Source organism: Antechinus flavipes, chromosome 1 (genome assembly GCF_016432865.1).
Source record: "Antechinus flavipes isolate AdamAnt ecotype Samford, QLD, Australia chromosome 1, AdamAnt_v2, whole genome shotgun sequence".
Lineage (NCBI taxonomy): Eukaryota > Metazoa > Chordata > Mammalia > Dasyuromorphia > Dasyuridae > Antechinus > Antechinus flavipes.
The window spans coordinates 100,183,891-100,193,752 of record NC_067398.1 but is presented as its reverse complement, the minus strand read 5'-3'; positions in this window follow the sequence as shown (position 1 = coordinate 100,193,752).

Below are 9,862 nucleotides of genomic sequence, written 5' to 3'. Positions count from 1 at the left end.
ATTTCAGAAAGTAAAGTACATCTTGGACAGAGTACAGACAAGACGCATATAGAATTCAGAAGTGCAGGATGTATTTAAAGGCCAATGAGTAGAGTATTCATTCCACTTCAATATATTAGGAGCTCTTGAAGGTAAGGACTGCCTTTCTTTGCATCCTCAACACTTAGTAAAGTACCTGACACTTGATTATGGACTGACTGACCTAAGAATGAATACTTACACAGGCGCATACACATACACACACACACACACACACACAGACACACACACACCCCAAGATATCTCATTGGTTATATTTTTCTCTTCAATATTCTTTTATGATGTAAAAGTCATGTTGTTAATGATGCCTTAAGATAAAAATAAAAAATAATGAAATGTTGGAGAAAAAAGGTTATAAACAGCTATTTTGTTCAATGTTAGGTGTTAGGTGTACACAGAAATGAAATATTCCTTTCCCTCAAAATTATGTTTATGGGTAAGTAAATACAAAGTGTGGGGAGTAGAAGCTCCTGGCAATAATGTATTACAGGTACTGGGGAAGGATTAAGTGACTCTTGTTTTGTTCAATGAAATAAAACATTAACTTTTATCTTACCCTGAGTTGTGTATGCTTTATCATCTTGTGAAATGTTCCTTCTTCAAGATTCCTGTGTTACCTCAAAAATGTCTTTTACAGAAGAAATGTCTAAGGGCATGAGGGGAATCTGTCACTTTAGTTTATTTCTCTCTTAAGTTGAACAATACTTGAATTTAGAATAAGCATAAAATTAAATTTAAAAATGTTTCTGGCAAGTTTGTGTCTACAGAATAGAATACAATATGAATATTGGACAATTCTGAGCATTTTGATGGAATTTTTCCCCAAGCTGATTTGAATGGAACCCAGAGGACATAGATATTTTCATTTCCCTAGTTTTCTATATTTCCTTTGCAATTTTGTTAAAGTGGAATCCCAGGTATGATTTGAAAAATAAAAATAAATAACAATCTTGTTTAATCAGACTTAAAACAAATTCTGGATCATTTCTTAAATAGAAGTTTAATGAGAAATCCTAAACAATAACTAAAGAAAAAAATATTCACAAAATAGTCTAAAAATGCCTAAAAACTTCTCTAGTTAGGTGACTTGATGCTGCTGGCTGGGGTTTGCATCACAAATGATAGTAAGATAAATCCAGGAATTATAAAGCTAAGGCACTAGAATACTTCAACCCCCTCTGCGGGGGAAAAGGTCACATAATAGTTGATGACCAATAGATGGCAGCAAAGAGTAACAAAAGTAGCAGCAATACTCACCAGAATAGAGGTACTCAGCCAGAAGAACAAAGAATAATGGCAGAATATTGTATCTCAGTGGAGGAAAACGCTCATCCAATGACATACTAAATGTTAATAACAGTTGATAATAAGAAAAACAGTTTCCTTGTCTACACTTGTCCCTTCCATTCCTTCCACCTTCTCCTCTCCCTGTGCCCCTCCATGTTTCCTAATCACATATATTCATTATGCATCTTGGCTCTCAGAAGGGTCTCCTTGATATATGTGGGGTCTTTTTTTTATCATTTATTCTGCTATGCTGTTTGGTTAAAAAACTTTCTGTGTGTGCTTTCTACTAATGTGATCTTAGTCTGTTAAAAGAAATATATCAATAGGAATGTACAAGCTATGATTTTAAATAAATGATAATCCACAAAATCTTGGGATAAAACTTGAACCAAAAAAAAGTAATATGGATGCCCATGTATAAGGATTGTAATAGGAGCAATATATCTTTAGGCCTTGATAGGTTGATTGGGCTAGCTTTTTCAAAGGCCCTACCTCAAGCATAATTTTTTTTTCTTAAGAGGCATTGAAAATTTCCATCTTCAGGAAATTGAAGGGGTTTTCCCTTACCTGAATACAAAATTCCTTGAGAAGCTCCAAAATTCTGAGAATTATAATCACATAAATACTAAATGACCAGCGCTAAGAATCTAGATTCAGCTGATTCAACATGTTATCCTCATTTTGACTTGGTTAAGTAAGCCTCCTTTTGTTAACTGGAATCTTATTCTGTTCCATCATCAAACTCAAACTGCCAGAGGACTAGCCTGAATCAAGTCTTTCCTACTAACAGGAAACCCTAGAGTCTATAGAAGTATAATACTTTTCATACAAAGTATTAATTTGTACAATTTCTAAGCAATTAAATTATAAATAATAAACTATATTAGGAGGCAAAAAGGGGGAAGAATTGAATAGAAAAATGTGCTTTTTATGTTAAGGAGAATAATCTAACACATAGGAATGAGGATCAAGAGTCCTAGATCTTAGTACTGGCTTAACATTGACTTGATTAATCTATTGGATATAATAATTCCCCAGATGTGGAATTTTACTACATCTTTTTATAAATCACAACACCAGCTTGGATTCCAGAATCTATTGCCAGTTTCAGATTTTTCTTAACAGTCCAGGTGGTGAGTCAGTAAAATATAGCTGGCTTTGCTTTGCTTTGAGTCCTACCTAATTCCACTGCAGCTAACAATAGCTTTTTCAGCCCCCTACTATGTTCACATTTAAAACCAGTGATGAAACATCAACCAACAACATTACTTAAGAATATTTATGATCTTCATATTGACCTAGAATACAGCATATAAATGATATCATATTTCTTATTGTATTTGTAATCAATTTTCAAAATATTTACCAATTAAATTATAATCTAGGTTAGACTGTCAAGTTTGACCCGTCTAGTATAAAATATTTTCACAATAGCTTTTCATACCACAACCAAGAAAAAGGTACCATTATTCTTGTGACTGTTGTTTTGTCTACTAAGAAGCCTCTCAGATGCCATCTATCTCTTCCTGGAATCCTAACCCCTTTCAATATTGCCTGTTTTTTTTTTTTTTTTTTTTTTTTAAAGAGTCATTGGGATGGGATGTGGTTCAAATTATGGTTATTGTTGGCACTTCATCTCTTTCACTAAGAACTGAAAGAATGTTGTTTTTTTTTTTTTCTGACTATACTTAACCCTGTTCATCTCAGAGCTAGTAGACTTTCTGATTAGGCAGAAAATTTCACAAGGTTTCTTTATTCTGAGGAGATTATTGTCAGTGCAAAAGTCATATGACATGGACTCCTACCCTAGAAAGAATCTCTCAACTGTCTTATGGGGATAAAGATAAAACAAATTTCTGTGGTACTAAATCAAATGTTTCTATACAGAGGATAAAAAAGGGCACAGAATGAAGACATTATCTTGTGATTCTGACCTAGGAAAATTGAAGGTATCCAACTGGCATAGAATTTTTGCCTGAATTTTTAAAGATAATGTCCTTAATTCTGTAGTGAATAGTAATAGAAAATCAGCTAAAATAATTTTTCTATGTTAGGATTTGATTAAGTACAAGTCCCACATATTTTTATTGTATATGGACTTTCCTAAAGGAAATTTGACTTTAATATCATAGATTTGAAAGTGGAGGGAGCTGATTTTACAGATGAGGATATTGAGTCCTAGATGAGTTAAGGTCACATGGGTAAAATGTAAAGAATCCAGGATTTCAACCAACATGCTCTGTCTCTTCTTATCTTTGAATCTTTACAATTCTGCAGATGAGTTTTCCTCTAAATAATAATTCATATTCTTTATTTTTTATAAATTTATATTTTATATTTTATATTTTAAAATTTATAAAACACTTAACATTACAACTTTGTAAAGTAGGAAGTAATAGGGACAGGAATAGGTAATGGACCTGGGATTCCCTCAGCCATTAAAACATTGTTAAGTGATTTGCCCAAATTGATACAGTCACTATGTCAAAGACAGGACTTGAATTCAGTTCTTCCAGATACTAAAGTCAGCTCTTCACTTTACCAACAGCACTAGTGTGATTTGCATTTGACAGATGAGAAAACACAACTTCTAAAAAGTAAATTCAGAAATACAGCTAACAATTTTAGCACCCTGTGAAATGAGCACAAATTGTGAGTCAGGCAGCACAAAACACTGACTTTTGCAAGAATGATGTCAAGACATAAACTTGAATTTAGTTGACAAAGAAGAAGAATTAAATAGCATTGATTCTGCATTCATGATTTCGCTCTCTATCTCTATTTCTGTCTCTTTCTTTCTCTCCCTCTCATCCTCCCTACCTCCTTCCCTCTGTCTCTACATCTGTCTTTCTCTGTGTGCCTCCATTTCTCTGTCTTTGTCTCTCTCTCTCTTTCTATTTCTGCCTCTCTGCCTCACTCTGTCTCTGTATTTTTCTGTCTCCCTCTTTTACTCCCTTTGTCTCTGTCTAGGTCTCTGTTTCTGTGTCTCTGCCTCTGACTCTCTGTGTTTCTTCCTCTCTGTCTCTCTCTAACTTTTTCTTTCTCTCTCCCCATCCCTCCCTCCCTTCTTCTCTGTCTCTTTCTCCCTTTCCTTCCCTCCCTCCCTACATCCCTATTTCTCTGTCTGTGTGTGTGTGTGTTTCTGTCTCTGTCTCTCTCTGTCTGTCTCTTTCTTTGAGTGTTCATACAAGTCTGTGTGTCACTGTATCTCTGTTTCTCCCTCCCTCTTTCTTCTTCATTCATATAATCACAATAACTAAAGCATTGATTACTTCTTTCCAATATAAATACAATCATCTGCATTTTAGTTTTCATTATGATTTTAATAATCATAAGTAAGCTAGAACAGTTCAATAAACAAAGAACAAAAATTACATAAAGATAAAAAATTTGGTTATATAAAATTTGACTTACATAAGTATGTATTAAATACATATATAACTACATCTATAACAAGGTAGTAATAAAAAAAAACATTAATTTGTGAAGAAATCATTCTTTTCCAGTCATGGGGCAGCCAGTTTAATCTCAGCAGTCCCTGCTCAGAAGAACATCAAGTGTAATAACAGAATCCCCAAATTGAAAGATTGAGAAATGTTGTTCAAATATTATTTTTTAAGGATCTTGTCTCTAGCACCATATCCCTCCCTCCAGAATCTCTTGTCCCCTTCTGTATTTTTCTTTTTTGTGTGCACTAAAAATGTTTTCATGATGCTCTTTTTTTTGCATATATATATCACTTTCTATTAACCATGCCCCTCCAAAAGAACCTTTCCCTTGTGACAAACAAATTAAATCAACATATTGGCAATAACCGAAAACAAATTATTTTCTATGTACCTTTAATCTATCCCCTCATTGCTAACAGATGGGTGACATGTTTCATTATTAGTCCTTGAAATTCATGATTAAAAAGTTCCGTTATGAGAGAATCTTTCAAAATTGTTTTCATTTATATTACTGTATTTATCGTATACATTTTTACCTTCTTTTTGCTCATTTTACTCTGTATCAGTTCATACAAATCTTTCATGTTTTTCAAAACCATTTTTAACATTACAATAATTTCTCTTAATTGTATAATATGGTAAGAAATGGCAATTGGCTTATGTGGTTATGTTAATTATTTTCTAAGGGGGAAAGAAGGCAGTTTTAGAAGTTTGGTTTGTTCAGAGGTTTCCTTTTTGCCTGAGGCATAATGTCTAGTTTATGGGATGGTTGCTGTTCCTTAGATTGAGAAGATTCTCATTACCTTAAAGCATGTCTTTCTGATCATAGGATCTGAGTGGTAAAGTGAAGTTCAAGGAGAGGAGTACTTGTATATAGTAAATAATATTATTTTAATCAAATTATGAGTTAATTGATTTTGTTGTCTTCATGCTAGTGACCCAGCTTTTTTAAAGCCATTAATAAAATGTTTTTGTATTTTTTTAATTTGTATTACTTTTTTGTTTTTGTATTACTTTTATCTACCTGTCAAGCTCCTTAACCACTCATTGACCTAATCCTTTACTCTATCCCTTGGGAGGGTTCCCCATATATGTTTAGAAAGAGCTAGAATCTTAAATATCACTATGCAGTCATAGGATCCTCCCTTTTCTATGTCACTCCCCTCCTCCCAACCTTGAGAAACATGAAGTCTTCAAGAAACAAACATAACGGTCACTACCAAATATATGAGTTAGGCCCAGCACAGACCAATCAATTGACTCAAGTTCAAAATTAGAATGCAACATTTATTGATAATAAAATTCAGTTAAAATTGATTTCTCACAATATTATTAATGCAATATGTTTTACTAAAACAACTTTGTTCCCTTCCATTTCTACATTTGTCAGAGCATTAACTTTGGGTCAGAAAGAGGGTTCATTACTACCCCCAAGGAAACTAACAGAAAGACAATCCCTAACTGAACAAAAATATTCATATTAGTATTTTACATACATGGTATCTTCTCTGAAATGTTCCCTTCAATGAAAGATCTCATTCTGAGTTGTGATCAAATTTCCCAAAATTCTATTTCTGCAGAACAGGCCATAAATGGTCAATGGTCATTTGTCCACTATTCAATCAAGAAACAGCTCTGCAATTCAATTTCTCAGGGTTTTGTTTTTGTTGTTATTATTTCATGGGAATTCCCCGAAATCTCAGATATACTAATCACCAACAGACAGGGCTTTTTATGCCACAGGTGACAAGGAAGCCCCTGCACTTCTGAACTAAATTTCAAAGGCAGCATCCTGGCCCACTGAAAGGGAAGCTATCCCAGTCTATGAAAAAACAACTTCTGTTACTATCATAATTACTCTGACTTCAATCTTTTTCCTCTTTGATCTATCTCCCACATAGCAGCCAAAATCATTTTCCAAAGCACAGGTCTGACCATATTATTCCTCTGCTCCAGAAACATCAGCAGCTCCATGTTGGCTCTATGATAAAATGCTAATTCGTCTGTCTGGCATTTGAAACCCATAACAATCTGTCTCCAATCTGCCTTCCTAGTCTGATTTAACATTATTTCTTGCTCTTCCTGGTTTATTATTTCATCTCCAATCTCTGTATTTTGCACGGGATAATCCCTGCCCCCTCAACTTCTAGAATGATTACCATATCATTTTTCTCTCTTAACATTGAGTTCAGATGTCATTTATTATGAGAATATTTTCCTGAACCCCATCCCCCTGGCCCCTCATTAGTTCTCTCTGCTCTATCAACAATAACAAAATTGTATTTATTTTGTGTAACTGGTTATTAAGGTGTATTCCCCTGTGGTTAGGGAAAGGCTCTGAAAATCAATTGAATGCTGGGTTCCCAAAACTAACTATATACATACACACATACAAACATATATATTATATATGTTTATATGTATAATATATGTATATATATATTACATATATGTATATACATACACACATACATATATATACAAACAAAAATAGCACCAACAGAATCTTCTTTGGATGCCTAAAAATATTTGAAGCTTTAAATCCCAGGATAGAACTCCATTCGACTTTGAGATTTTACATTGAGATTCTCACAATGGCAAAAAGATTAGCAACAGTAAACACATAAGCAATGGTACAATGATAGGTAAAGGAAAAAGAGAAGCCCCCACAGGTGTTTGTCATGTAAGTCTAGAGAAAGTAATAAGGATGTTCTGGATTGTCTTCAGTGGCCACAATTTATGTTCATTAGGAAAACACTTTAATAGTATTGGCTAATATTTCTATTTTAAAACCATTGAAAAAGTCAGGGGTTAATACCTCTCTTCCCTTTCCTAATCTTTCATCTGATAAGAACTTTCTATATGATTTTTTTCTGAGTCTTTAAGCTGCTTCTAGTTTCTGCTGTGTTTCAAGTGAAACTATGATGTCTCATAAATTTGTGTATGGTTTTCCAAATGAATTTTGTTATTATTTTTTCTAACTCAACAATTTTTTTAGTAATTTAGTTGGGATTGCATTGAATAACTAGATTAATCAGATAAAATTCTCATTTTAAAAGTTTACCTACCCATAAATAATAAATATTGCTCCAATTATTTAAATCTGACTTTATCTGTATAAAAAGCACTTTATTGTTTATGTTCATGTAGTTCCTATGTTTTGGCATGTATACTTAGGTATTTTATACTGTATAGATATTTGTTACTTTAAATTAAGGTCTTCAAAAATAAGTTCAATCAATTTTTCTTAATTTTTTTTTTTAAGGGAAAGAACAATGAGTTAGTCATCAAGTAATGGTCATCAAGTGGGATGAGGTCATCAAGTAGTTGACTTTTATAAGAAAAAAATACAACAATATAAAGCAAGTATAAACACAAAGTCAGCTTAATGATTAATAAGGTAATGTTCTGGAAAACAATTTGAAATTATGCAAGAAAAGTTATTAAATGGTTTATACCTTTTGATTCAGAGGGTTCATTACTACCCCCAAGGAAACTAACAGAAAGACAATCCCTAACTGAACAAAAATATTCATATTAGTATTTTACATACATGGTACCTTCTCTGAAATGTTCGCTTTGATGAAAGATCTCACTCTGAGTTGTGATCAAATTTCCCAAAATTCTATTTCTGCAGAATAGGCCATAAATGGTCAATGGTCATTTGTCTACTATTCAGTCAAGAAACAGGTCTGCAATTCAGTTTCTCAGGGTTTTGGTTTTTTTTGTTTGTTGTTTTGTTTTTGTTTTTGTTTTTGTTTTTTTTTTTTTTTTTTTTTGTGGGGGTGGATAGATTAAAGGGTAAAAAGGGCAGTGTATAGCTTTCCAATTAGACTGGGGGAACCTTCCCTGGTGTCAAAGTTCCTTATCTCACAAGGTCTTTTCTTATACAAATGATTTAATCAAAAATTTGGAGACAACTAAATGCCTCAGTGGATAGAGCAGTGGCAGAAGCACCTGAATTAAAATCTTTTTTTTAGACACTTAATATCTGTGTGATCAGATATCATCAAGTGATGTACCATTTTTTACCTTAAACCACTTGAAAAGGAAATGGCAAACAATTCCAATATTCTTGCCAAGAATCCCCCTGGCCATGGGGGGGTGGGGAGTGGTGTGTGTGACATGCTCCATGGGGTTATAAAGAGTCAGAGACAAGTAGACAGCAAATCAAAGTCTCACCTTCTTTATCAGAGGTGGAATGATCCTCTCAAGTTCTCACCTTCTGTTCTTCACTCATTTAGCCTCCTTAGACTCTTTGTGATCCTTGGGACCATATTGTCCATAGGGGTTTCTTAGCAAAGACACTAGAGTGGTTTCCATTTCTTTTGTCCAGCCGTTAAAAGACTTGCACAGGTCACACAGCTTAGAAAGTATCTGAACTCACTTTCTATAAGATGCAAATAAAGATTGAATAGGAAATACCTTTATATGTCATTGTCCCTTTTATGTGCCATGTTCTGGCCTCAAATTTACTGAAATCTGACAGGGTTACATCCTTATATGATACAACAAAAATCATTTGTGCCCAAATGGTTGAGAGATGGCTGCATAAACAATAATCTATAGATATAATGGAATATTATTTCATTGTAAGAAATGAAAAGTATAAATAATGCTGGGAAACACAAGAATACTTATATGAAGTATTATACTGTTATCAAAGTAGAATCAAAGGAGCAATATATGCAATTATAATGATTTTTGAAAGAGCAATATTAATTATCAATAAAACTGGTCAAATACAAAGGGAAATGTTAATATCAAGTTTTGAAATTAAAGTCACATTCTTTCTGCTAACAATTGGTAAACTGCAAGGTTGGAAAGTGACATGTGGTATCAGCTGTAATCATTCTAATAATACAATTATTAATTTATTTTGCTCTTCTGTTTTCAGGGAATGTAATCTGTAGGGGACTTTCCTTGATTACTGGTTGGGAAATTCAGTGTGGGAACCTAAAAGTGAATTCTCTGGGTCAAAGAGTAAGAACAATTTAGTAACTTTTCTTGCATAATTCCAAATTGTTTTCCAGAACTTCAAACTATTAATCATATAGCAATAAAAAAGATTTATTGATTGAGAATAC